This window comes from Cynoglossus semilaevis, chromosome 1 (genome assembly GCF_000523025.1).
Source record: "Cynoglossus semilaevis isolate Cse_v1.0 chromosome 1, Cse_v1.0, whole genome shotgun sequence".
NCBI lineage: Eukaryota > Metazoa > Chordata > Actinopteri > Pleuronectiformes > Cynoglossidae > Cynoglossus > Cynoglossus semilaevis.
The window spans coordinates 17535688-17549572 of NC_024307.1; positions in this window are offsets into that span (position 1 = coordinate 17535688).

A 13885-nucleotide genomic window follows, 5' to 3' on the forward strand; every position below is an offset into this window, starting at 1 on the left:
TTAAAAACAGTACCAGCATTTATGTGTGGTACAATTTAAACCATAATGTGGACAAAGACTAAAAGATCTCAGACCAGCTTCCTCTGATACATGACTAAAACAGTGGCAAAATATCTGCAGTTTAACTGAGATTTCAAAAATATCTCCAAAGTAATTGAAGGATGAATATAGTATAACATCAATATAAATATTGTAAAGTGCTGTAAACAAACAAAACAGATCAGACCCTGAGCACAGCGGTGCAGACTGTGAAGAAAAACCTCTCTTCATAGAAAAAAACAGCAACAGATCCAGACTCAGAGTGAGCAGCTGTCACAATCTACGTGTTTGCATCACACACACACACACACACACACACACACACACACACACACACACACACACAGGTGAGAGAGTATGTCTGTCTCAATCTCAATCATGCTCCAAAACTCCCCCACCGTGACTGTGGTTGGTTCCCTGACTCTGTCTGGTTGTGCCTGGTGACACAGGCTGGTACTTGCCGGTGATGTACACTGCCACACTCAGGTAGGTGAGGCCCGTTGTTGTTGTTGTCGTGATGGTGGTGCTGAAAATAGAGAATGTGTTTTGAATTTTACTTCAAAGAGGAGTCAATAACATTCTAACCACCTTCCTGCTGCTGCTGAAATTTCTATTTAGAATTTGGTTTATTTAGAATTTTTTGTTAAGACAAACTATTTGTGTTCAGATCCTTCAGTCGCCCACACACTAGCGTTAGCCCCACCCTCTGACCTCTGGACCCACACCCATTGTTATGGATACGGTTCTTGAGCATCACACCTAACAAATCACTGGAGGCGATGAATTCCGTCGAGAACCGACACACTGCTCTGTTCTTGGAGAGAGCGGATTAGACTGAAACCAGAACCATCCCTGAAGAAACCAGTGAAGAAGAATAGAATCAAGAGAGACGTCTGTGATCCTGACGATACAAAGATGGGAACGTTCTCCCTCAGAACCACACACTGATCCCACTTTGTCCCGCGACACAATGGACTTCCTGTGGGGAGAGGGGGGCGGAGTTTGACGGAGACAATTACTGTTCACTTTTACAGCAGTAACAGGAAGCGGAAAATATATAACTGACAACGCTCACTGACACACTGGGTTCTGCTGAGGTCTTTGGAAAATTGGGGGGGTGGCGCTGTTGAGTCATTGTGGAAATGACTGTTAGCGTTTTACCTTCTAGGGCCGGCTGGCGCTGTTGAGTCATTGTTAGCGTTTTACCTTCTAGGGCCGGCAGACTGTCAAACGCCTTTTAAATGGGTTAAAAAATATTTACCATATTTATAACTGCATAAGTTCTACTCTCTGGTGTGTGTACTATTTACACATGTGTACAATAATAATACACTTCACTTAATTACACATGGAGACAAACAACCATTAACAATCAAATTGTCTTTTAGCTGTTTGGTAGGCTAAAACTGAAGGTGGTGGACATGATTCATGCCCATCATGTAGATGGTCCTGGGTTTTCAACTCCATATTTATATATGTATATATATAAATTGGCAAACTTCAAATTACTGGTCTAAGTTTTAGATTTGTTTTTCTTTTTCGTGTTCATCACACGTTCTTGATTCCAAAGGTCTTTGTTTGTACTGGATGAATTGCACGTAGCATGGACATGCTGGTTGGTTAGCTCAGTCGGTTTGGGCATGGTGCTAATAAGGCCAAAGGTCGCAGATTTGATCCCCGTACAGGCACTCGTCTTATCTTATCTTCTGGCAGAGCTAGAACCTCCTGAACACCTTCTTCTTGGTTCCTGTCTGAACATCACTGATCTCCAGCTTAAACCTGGGCTTCCTGTCTGAACACGCCGTCCTCATCCAGTCGACCTGAGCCTGTCTGGACAAACAGCAGCACAGTCAACTTCACCATTTGGCAGTGATCAAACACTGTTCTTGTTTGCTCATAGGTAGAGGGAGGCAGGTAGAGTCTGAATGAGTCAGGCAGAGAGAAGCTGCATGAGTGGGCGATTTTTCTGCTCCGTCTCTAACAGGAATGAGGATGGAAGGATGGTGTCACGCCCCGATCTTCAGCTGACTTCACATAAAGACTGCAGTAAGAATCGAGACAATGTAGTAGATTAAAAAGTGCTGTTTCTTCAGGATCTGGCTTTTTCCCCTTCTGATACAAGTTTGGGCTTCAAAAAAAAAATTAAAAAGTCAAATAATCCTAAACTCTGATCCCTTAATCTTCACTTTTTCCGGTTGTTAAAGGGCCTTTAAAAGATCTGCAGATGTCTGCAGCAACTTGGCAAGGAGTAAAGCTCTCATGTGTGAAAAGTCACAGGATGAGGTGATGATGTGAAGAACCTCACAGAGAGGTCAGAGGTCACACTGAGATCAGGACAACAGAAGGATTTTAGAGAAATCCTTTTAAGCAACATGTAGACAACTGTTGCCTCATCAACTTTTTTAAGGTTCAAGGTGAGGACGATCAAAGCTTGGAGATGTCAATCAGGGGACATTCTGGAAAGTTGCTAATTTAGCATAAAACCTCCATGCGAGCACAAATGATGAGAAATGACTAAATCAGCTAAATAGAGACAGGGACAACAGAAACGACTAAATCAGCTAAATAGAGACAGGGAGCTAAAGGTTAGCCTGAACTTTAGCGGAATGTCAAATACATTTCAAAAAGTAAGTAGAGACATCACAAAATGGGCAAAGTTTTAGCAAAAGTTAAAAACAGTCCAAATTAGTTGATGTTTAATTAAGACAACAAAGAGTTTCATTAGAATCAGCTGAGGTCTCACCTTATTAAGGTGACTAAACAAACTACAGATCATGGAAATACATCAACTTTCCTGGGAATAAGGTTTGTTAGAACTGTTTGTCGGGGCTAGAGAATATAATTCCTTTGAAGGTTTAATTTTCCGACTGGTGGATGACGACGACGATGGAACTAATAATTATGTTTGCAGTAAAAACCATAATTGTCAGCAGGATTAGGTTCACATGCAACTGTTCCTGTTTGGTGAAGGTGGAGCCGCCTTAGCTCCCTGAAGGTGGAGGTTAGAACACATCATCGTCACCAGGAGCAGGTTTGGGTAACTACAGCTTTACTGTGAACTGGTCCTTTAACAGCAATGATGAAGAAGGACATTAAGTCCAACACCTGTGGTCTAATCAGAATTTTATTATGTCAAAACAATTATGTTATTGGTGTCTGAACACACAAACCAAGTCACTGACAACAATCTGAGGTTACATCAGTAATCCTGGTTCAATTACAAATCCTGTAATTGAACCAGGATTTGATGAATTACTTGAGAAAGTTCTGGTGTGTTCTTATTTTTTTCAACAAATATCGAAAGATTTGTTTCAGTTCTGAAGTTTGATGAAGCAGGTTTGGAACTGGAGCCATGGCTAATTATTAAAACTAAAAGACTTTTATCACCGAGAAAACACGGCCGAAACAGGAAGTTATGATGACGCAAGCAAAAACCGCAGCCAGCGCGGGTTTGACTGTCTGTGGTGTGGATGTGTTTCAATATATCTGGCGATTTGCAAAATGTGTAATGCTATGTAATGAAATTTCAAAAGGGGGTGATGAAGTCCACTCAGAGTCTGTTGTTTCACTCGTCGCCACTGTAACTGATCCACGTTAAATAGATCATTACCTGGATGTTTTTTTATAAAGCAGCGCGCACCAGAAATGATGGACGCGGAGAATTCGCTTGGAGACAATTATTAATTTATTATTAATTTACACAGTCATAGCCATGAATGCGATCTTACTAATAATTGGCATAATCTTTTGGTGTCTCAGTTTTTGGCCCTGGTTTCCTTATTTTCAGTTTTCGGTTTCGGCCAAGAATTCTTATGTCCGTGCATCACTAATTTAAACCTGATTTAATGAAATAGTACGTTTTGTCTGGACAACTTTTATAAAATGAAAAAATATATAAAAAGAGCTGAATTAGAACTATTGAAATAAATAAATAATGATGAACTGAAATGAAATTGGTGAAAGCTGTACCACTGCAGTCATATTTTTCAGCGCCCCCTACTGAGGTGGAGGAGCAGCTGCATGCTCTAGATTTACAAAGATGGAAGAAAAAAAAAGCACTAACATGTGTAATGACCTGGTTAGTCATGTCTCGTCAGTGGCTCTGAGTCAGTTTGGATTCATTACACACACACACACAAACACACACACACACACACACACAGACAAGAAGAACAGCTGTTACAGACCTCGTCTCTAGTCAGTGTCTTCACAGGATGATCAGGCATGGTAAGTTTTATACACACACACACACACACAGAGAGAGAGAGAGAGAGAGAGAGAGAGAGCTCAGTTCAACATTTTTGAAATTCTCTTCGATCTAAAACAGGTTAACTTTAAGCAGATCTGGGATCAGTCAGAGTGAGTATAAATCAGTTGTTCTGATAGATTTTTTTTTCTAACATCTGAAATTCAGACTGTTTTAATGATTTTCCCTCATCTGTTTCTGTGGACTTCGGATTTTTTTTCCCTCATCTGTTTCTGTGGACTTCTTGTCTCTTCTTTCTCCATAATTTTTGTTGTAGGGTTATAATATAAGAGGATGTAGGATTTCTTTCAATATTGTATGTTCCAACTACCATTACAGGACTTTCTTAAAATTAAATTAACTTCTTAAATAAAACTATTTTTAAACACCAGCATTTTTGTTATGATTTCCCTAATGATAAGAATTCTGACAAAACTATTTTTAGGCTAATTTCTGATTCTTGTATGACTTAAAAGTTCTGTTTACAGAAGTAAAATAAATATTTTGTCAAATTGAGTACAAAAAAAAAACACATATTGAAACTCTTCATGAACAAACTGTAAATCACCTGGTGGCTGTCAAACCTCAGGGGTGAAGTTAAGGGGGTGGTCAGTGTAAGAGGAGCTGAAACATCAACGCAGAGGTCAAAGGTGAAGACGTAAAATGAGGTAGAAAAATAAAAAAGACAGACGACGCAAGTGGAATCTGCGTCTGCAGCTCCAGCTGCTGCAGCATCAGAGGAGAACCACAGCCGTCACTGCTGCTCATGTTTTCACTGCTGGCCTCACGGAGCAGATATTTCCTGTCCTACTAAATCCACACATGTGGAAAAATAAAGGACCACAGAGTGATGTCCATCTCAGAGCTGAGTTTCACCTCCTGGAACGTTACAATGTGAATGGCCTGAAGATCAGTTTCACCTTCAGAAAGAAGTGACTCAGCTGAAAATATCTGACGTACTTTAAGGGTTTAAGTGAAAATGTTGGCGTTGTAGAAATTGAAAGAGGATGATGGTCAAATTCAATTCAGTCGATTCAACATTGAGTCCAGTTTTACAAAACTCCAGAGTGCCCTGAAATAAGGCAGAGGAATGACTAAAGGGCAAGAAATTCAATAAAAATTGATAAACTTAACCTAAAAATTAAGCATAAAATTAATCTATAAATTAGCTAAACATGTCTACTACAATATATTGGCCAAAACAAAGTTTAAAATGATCAAAAGAAATAAATGCTGATTCATGAAAACATAAGAGAAAAACTGACATTTGAAAATCTAGCAAGTAGCTAAACGTTTAGCAAAACCAGGGTTACCCAGGGTAACCAATAACCTAATTAACACAAACCCAAACACTGGTAAAGTTTATAAACTTTTACCACACATTTTGGTAAAAGTGTATCTAAAATCTGGACAAAAAAAAAACAAACTAAAAATAATCAAAAAAGCAAAATGGACTAAAAGAGACTGAAACATATAAACTATATACTGTATATATATACTGTTAATGTTAAAATATGAATCTCAAAACCTGATGGAAAAAGGTTAAGGGTTACTGTTAATGTTGAAATATGAATCTCAAAACCTGATGGAAAATGACAGCGATATAATAATACATTTAACTACGTAGAAAAAGTCCAGAAAAACCTGATCTTTACAAAAGCCCAGCTAACCGTTAGCTAGAGTTGATGACAAACATCTACAGTACTACAGTTAGAAATGATTATAATGTGTATTCATCCTCAGCTGAAAATAGTCCCTGTCATCTTCTAAACCAGAGGTTTGGAACTTAGTTTTTAATGTTAAAGATTATCATGATGGACAACGGTTCCAATCAGAAACAAAGGAACTGTCTGCAGTACCTTTAATCAGAACCATTTACAGAGTTAATGGTGTTAAAACCTCCGTCCTCAGAATCAGGCCGTCTCTCCTTTAAGTATCTGAATCTGGAGCTTCCTCCATCAGAAATATCCCAGCGTTAAAGCAGTGACTGGTCGATTCTTTTCTTTAACAGCTCAGTCTCTAAGATGAAGCATCTGTTGACCAATCACAAGCAGCTGAAGTCTTTGTTGGTTTGACCAGTGAAAATGTGAAACAGCTAAAATTCTAAATGCAGCTACGAGGGAAAACAGGCCTAACATGACCAAACACTACCCCAGTGTGCTAGAAGTTACACAGAAACAGCCACGGTCAGAAATGAAGAAAAAAAAATTCCTTTAGAACTAGCCATTTGTTAACTAAAGAAGACAAGTAGTCTTAAGAAACTCTCGAAATGCCAGTTTGTCAAACCAGCCTCTAGATAAATGTTGGCTGAAGGTGGTTAGAAGTTAGCCAAAGTTATGGAAATATTTATGTAAAGGTGTGACCTTCTGAGTCAAAGCTCAGCTTAGGTTCACTTTTGGCACTGACAGTCAGGACCTTCTCCAAATCCAAACCTTGTTAGCTTCACTCTGTCAGAACACATTTATTAGTTAAATTAAATCAATTACCAGTGATGCCAAAAGTGGGTTTATTTCCCTTCACCAACAAACACACCCATGGAATTAGAGGTGGGAATGTCCAAGCAGGAGAGAGCTGTAGAAATTTAATACCAACAGGTTGTTTTTGGCAGAAATGTCAGGGAGATTAAATTATTAAGTTAAATATATAAAATCATCCTCCTGTCAGACTGAAAAGGTCATTCTTTCAACAAAGAGTAATCTTATCACTGCAGTACTTCAGTGGAGTATCACCTCAACGCAAAACATTCTGAGAGCACACACACCAGGGCTAAAGTTAGCTATGTACAACAAACCCGGTACACACACTAGAGCTAACGTTAGCTACAACAGCCCTGGTACAGACACCAGAGCTAACGTTAGCTACAACAAACCTGGTACAGACACCAGAGCTAACCTTCTAATCTGTGAACGTAGCAGACCCATGAAAAATATGCGGATAAATACAAATAAACATTTTTTGTTTTCACTGATTCAGTCTTCTACTAACAAAACTTTTCTTTCTGGCAGATATTGATATTCAGTAACATAGGGTTTGGTCCTAGTATGTGAACGTAGCAGACCCGTGAAAAATATGCGGATAAATACAAATAAACATTTTTTGTTTTCACTGATTCAATCTTCAACTAACAAAACTTTTCTTTCTGGCAGATATTGATATTCAGTAACATAGGGTTTGGTCCCAGTACATTCATATCAAAGCCATTTATACTGGGGTTTGTTTTCTTTCTTTTTTTACATCCCATCAATAGCTAACAGCACTGTGCTAATGGCTAACCCTGAAACACACCACTGCCAGTAATGTTGTATGTTCTGTTGTGGGGAGGTTTGGATACACATTCACATGACAACATTCCTGTCGGTGCTGCTTGGAGACATTGGGATATTTGGAGCGGTCAGGTTTGCAGATGTAGCTCGACAAGAAACATGTGGGAATTTTAAAAGCTCAGCTGACACTTTGATGTTTGATCCAGAACATAGTCCTGGACTGATTGTTTCAGCCAGACCAAGGTGTGAGGATGTCCACACAGGGGTCCGGGTTTACAGAGGAAGTACAGAAATATACTTCCATCCACAGGTACTTCCTCCCCCACGTACCCAGATCTTCATGCTCATACTTTCACAACAGACGTAACTGTTATGTTTTACAACATAGCAACATCAAAGCAACAACAAACTCTGCTGATCTATGCTACATGGATGTGCTAACAGGAAAATGCTGCATAGTCCATAGATTAATTCAAGGATTTTTCCTCACAGCAACATATTAAATAAATAAATTAACAAATAATTAGTAATAGTATAATAATTAGTAGTCAAATATCTATGAAAAGCAATCCTACCAAAATGCCAAAAATGTTAAGAAATCTTATATGTAGAGCACAAAGTTGTAGAAGCTGGTTAAATGATCAAGGTCCAACAGCAGCTCAGTAGCGCCCCTCCCTGATCCCCGCCCCATATATATATATATATATATATGTATATATATAGAGAGTCCAGCATGAACGGTCCGGTCCGCTCCTTCTTCACCTGCAGCAGGCTCACAGTCGGAGTCACAGCTCAGGTTTTTCCTTCACACAGGAAAAAAACAACCACTTCAACTGTGGATGGTTTTCATCACCGTCTCAAAGTCGCACGTCATTAGTTTGACCTGGATTTACGACTTCTGTGAGCAATTATGACCTAATTAACCAAAACATTCAACAACAATAAAACAATCAAACACTTGTCAGTCAGCAGCTAAATTGACTTTCCTTCTGGTAAATTACAAAATAATCAAATAAAAACTTGGTGATGGAAGAGTGGAGCCGCAGCTCAAATCATGGGTTTTCTCTATGGACTTTGCAGTGAGCAAAAAAAAAAAAGGAAAAGAAAAAAAGAGAAATCCATTCTCTAAATATGGTTTTAATTAAAATAATAATAACAAAAACAATAATCATAATAATAAGTAAGTTTATAAAAGTGCATATGTGTAAGTCTTCAAAGGTCAAAGGTTAGACCCTCACTAAAGTTGAACAGAGGAGCTTCAGTGTCGATGTGCCTCAAGGTTAAGTCATCGTCACCTTCCACCCTTCCTTCTTCTCCTCCTCCTTCACCACCTCCTCCTCCTCCTCCTCCTCCCCTTCCTCCCCAGAGCTGAGGGAGGTCTGATGAGTTGTGGTTTCTGGTGTCTCAGAGACAACATCTTATCTGAAGATGTGACCTGGAACCTCAGGAGGTGAAGTGGCCCATTAACCTCTGTCCAGACTGTTGAAGACCTCTTCACTGGAGACCCCTCTGTGGTCTGCCGTGAAAAGCAGTGAACCCATCTTCACAGGAGAGTTGAACCATCAAATCCATCCATCCATCCAGCCTGGACCAACACGGGCGTAAAAACCTGTGAAGACTTCTTCACTTCAAAGTCCTGCTCTGAGTCCTCTCAGCTCTTTGGTTTCACTTGCTGCTGGTGGTTGGACTTCAAAGTCGACCGAGGTGGAGCAGATTTATCTCCTCCGTCAGCTTCAGCCTCACACCTCTTTTCTCACTTTTACAGCTGCTCAGGGAGTCAGACACAGGAGCAGAGGAAGCTGTGGTGAGGACTTCAACCGCAGCTTTTCTCCTTGACCTCACCTCAAAGGTCAAACTGTCACGTCAGAGACAGGATTTCAGGTTTTCGTCAACCTCGTCTTCTTCGCTGTGAGTTTAAGATCAGTTCCAGGATGAGTTCATCCAAGGATGTGGAAACATTTTCATTTTTGTCTCAAACCTGTCAGTTCTCCCCATGATTTAAGAATGAACTTTGAGCTTCTGCCTTTGGAGAAATGTCCGCTGTTTCTGCACTGTTCAAGTGTAGTTTTTTTTTTTTATTTATTATTTTCACTTTTGGACCCACGTCATTTACCCCAGCCATGAAACTCCAGTGGTTACCTTTGACCCGGGGGGAAGCAGAGCAGCAGCTATTTTGCACCAGTCTTAACTATGTGACATGTATAAAGATTATTTCTTTGATCATTGCCTGGTGTTTATTGGATTTTTTTTTTTTTTAATTATTATTTTCACTTTTGGAACCACGTCATTTACCCCAGCCATGAAGCTCCAGTGGTTACCTTTGACCGGGGGGGAAGCAGAGCAGCAGCTGTTTTGCACCAGTCTTAACTATGTGACATGTATAAAGATTATTTCTTTGATCATTGCCTGGTGTTTATTGGATTTTTTTTTTTTACTAAAATATAGTCCACTTTATCAAATTTTAATTAACATTACGTTCCATAATGGTTCCACAGTGTAGTCAGCATGCCTGCCTTACGAGCTGAGAGTTCTGGGTTCAATTCCCAGAGGAACCACTCTTCCCCCTCTTGTAATTCCCTTTGAATAAAAACATCTGCTAAATGCATAAAAATGTAAATTGTTAATAACTGCTACTAACATGTTTTTCTGCTTCTATTTATTTGTCAACTATTTAAAAAAAAAACAACTCTGTCAGTAGCTGGCTTTGGTGTAACCTTTTACGCGTTATACCAATAATAACTATCTAGGTAGTTAAGTTAGTTTAGTTTAGTTTAGTTTAGTTTAGTTTGTGGACTTTTCACTTAAATACCTGGCTTTTAGGTTTAATTATTTCATGATCTGTTTTGACAAATTTAGAATTTTAGAATTATTTCTAGTTGTGTGAGCTCCGACAACAACATCCGGTATAAATCAGCCGTGTTTGACCTTCTCTCTCTGACTGTTGATCTGTACAACTGTTTATTCCACGTGCAGGAGTTTGAGTGTTTGTGGCGTCATGGAAATGGACGAAGACTCACATGTTAACGATCACCAACCTCCTGTTTACAGCAGTACCACCGAGTGTGTGTGTGTGTGTGTGTAACCGTTACATCTGCCCATAAAATGGCTCATCAGACGTGAACACAAACTTTCTCCAAACTTTTCCATCTGACAGAAGCAGATGTAAAAAGAAAAAAATCATCTGATGCTCAGAGTTTTACCTCCAGAAACTCAAACAATGGCAACAAACATCTAGGGCCACATTCTTGTGGAAGAATCACGGCATGGAACAAAGATAAAAAAGAGATGAGAAATATTAAATTCACTAATATTCTAACAGTTTAAGCTCAGAATGATCTAATATGAGTAAAAGTTAGTTAAAAAAAAGTTACAGTACAGGGTCCTCGGTTTATGACGTCCTCGACCTACAGCGTTAAAGTACTGGGAAAGTCTAGTTCCATCGTACTGACGTATGGTATTAAAACTCGCCACCTAGTTCCTATACGAAAAAGTTGGTAAGCCTTAACACGGACCAATACTTTTTCAAAGGTCACTTATACGCAGACGACGCCTTTGTTTACATTCTCCAGTTGTACTCCATACATGGGACGGTGCTACATTCATTGTCTTTTTGTCTGTTTTCTTTGGGGGGAGGTGACTTTTTGCCCTTCATTCTGATTCCCAGGTGTCAGTCAGTCTCTTCTGATGTTTTTATGTCCTAGATTGTGATGTTACCGCTGTGCCAGCGTAGGTGAGGGACAGAGGGACTGATGTACAGGATGAGAGTTCAGACTTAGGGTGAGTTAGGTCACACCATAGGAAAGAAACTCTAATGTAAGTCGAGGATTCCTGTATGTTCATTTATATATAGTGGACAAATATGTCAAAGCAGTTAGCCATACACTTAGCCTAACTGTTAGCCAAAAGGAGTCAACCAATGAATAGCAGTTAATGATCCCAGTGTTACACCCTGGACAGTCCATCACATTGTCACATTCACACCTATGGTCAGTTCAAGCTGAACAATTATCCCAGTCTCCAATCTGCATGTTTTTAGACTATGAAGCTGGAAAAACCCACAAACATCTTTACCTCAGTCTTAGTTAAAGCTGCTCTGCTACTGAAGGATGAAAACCTGGTGACCACCACCTGTCAGGGTCAGGTCCTTCAGGACGTCCACACCTAGACTAACAAATGTCACACCCAGCCCTGACCCACTCTGGAACACCGAGTAACAACAACTCTTTATCTTTCCATAAATCAGTCACCTCCACAAGGTGGCGCTCAGATGTTCTCCATCCATCAGCCCAAGGCTCATCAAACCTCCTCAACCCAAAGTCATCTTCAGTTTGATTCATTCAGATCAAGCAGGAACTTGTGTGAACTAATGTGAGGTTCTGCTGCTGCGGCCCCGGCTCCTGACTCTAGATCTTTTTTTAAACTCCCTTCATGTTTACAGACAGATCTGAACACGTTTGATTTAAAACGACCATTCAGCTGCTGCAGGATCCTCGGGGCTCTTCTATGTGTTAAAGAACCAACGTTTATCACTGTGGTGGAGCAGCTACAGCCTGTGACATCAGTTAGCATCAGGTGGAATGGATGAAATGGACACCAGGAGGCGACGGCACTGAGAATTCAGAGGATGGTTTAGATTGATCCAGAAATAAAGTTGAAGAGGAGTGGTGGACTGGTGATTGGAGGTTTTGGAACTAATTAATTCTCATTAATTACATAAAATTAAAATATTTGACAAAATAAGGAAAGATTTGCCATTCAGATTATCTACGTTCTCATCAACAAGGGTTCTCTTATTTTATTGAAAACAAATTGATTTTTTCCATAATTAATATTTAATCCCTTTTGCTCAAAATGACATGTAAAAATAATTAAAAATTGAGGACCAAAGACTTTTTTAGCATTTTGTTAAAATCTATAGAAATGTGCTTACTTTTGCCTCTGTATCTGAAACCATGTTATACATTTTATAAGTTTTATAAACAATACAAAATACAAATAATATCTATGTAAATTGATGATTTAAATCTGTATCTATTGCACTTGAACCCATTACTGTCTGATGTGCACCAGATTAACACCTCAGAAATAACATGGAGGTCGTCTGAGCCCATAGATAAGCCAATAACTCAAGCATCAGATTTTCATCAACCACATCCTCACTCACAGCTGGACACCTGACCCAGACTGTCAGGGTCAGGACCAAAGTACTGACCAGGAGACTGCCACAGAAACCTGGACTGAAGACGAAGACGGACAGTTCTCCAAGGAAAAACCAAATCAATCATCAAGACGGATGTTTGGAGGGAGACAAAGGTGAGTGGGAACAGAGACCAGGCAGAACCAGAGGAGAGAAGAAAGTTCTGGAGAGGTGAAGGAAACAGAGTGACTGCTGCTGCTGAGGCGGCTGCTGCTGCTGCTGGTGCTGCTGCTGGGGCTGAGGCTGCTGCTGCTGAGGCTGCCGCTGCTAAGGCTGCTAAGGCTGCTAAGGCTGCTGCTAAGGCTGCTAAGGCTGCTAAGGCTGCTAAGGCTGCTAAGGCTGCTAAGGCTGCTGCTAAGGCTGCTAAGGCTGCTAAGGCTGCTGCTAAGGCTGCTGCTGAGGCTGGGGCTGAGGCTGCTGCTGAGGCTGAGGCTGAGGCTGCTGAGGCTGCTGCTGAGGCTGGGGCTGAGGCTGCTGCTGTTGCTGCTGCTGCTGAGGCTGCTGCTGTGACAGTGAATGAAATGCGCCCGCAGACACAGAGATGAAAAAGGTTTGATATTTGACTGCAGGGAGAGTTTGAAGAAGATGAATGTCAGAGAAAATGATGGAGACAAAGAGATGATCCGAATTAAAGACTATTACTGTGTCTAAGAGCAGATAATCCTTCAGACACACACACGCGCACAAACACACGCGCACAAACACACACACACACACAAAGCTGCTTCATTGTGTTTCCAGGATCAGAATGTACCGGTGTTTAAAGTTCACCTCCAGGACAGTCTGATCAGAGTCTTTTTTTATCCAACACTGAAGTGAAACAGTCGTTCTGTCACCTCTGTTCAAACCAGGAAGTAGGATGCTGTCTACATCCTTAGGTTTGTGGCCCACGTTGGCTACAACCTGTCACAGATAAAAGTTCAACTACTTATACATAAACAAATGAGCTACTACCCTAAGAATGGAGGAACTGATTGATCACAAAGCATTATGGGAAACACATTTGTCTGTGTTTCAACTGTGCACATATCAATAATGTGAATCTGAATATTTGCACGTCACCTGCTGTGACCTTTGACTTCTGTGTGTGCGTAAATGCAGAAGCCGAAGATCAGGAAGAACTTTTTTAGAACAACAGCA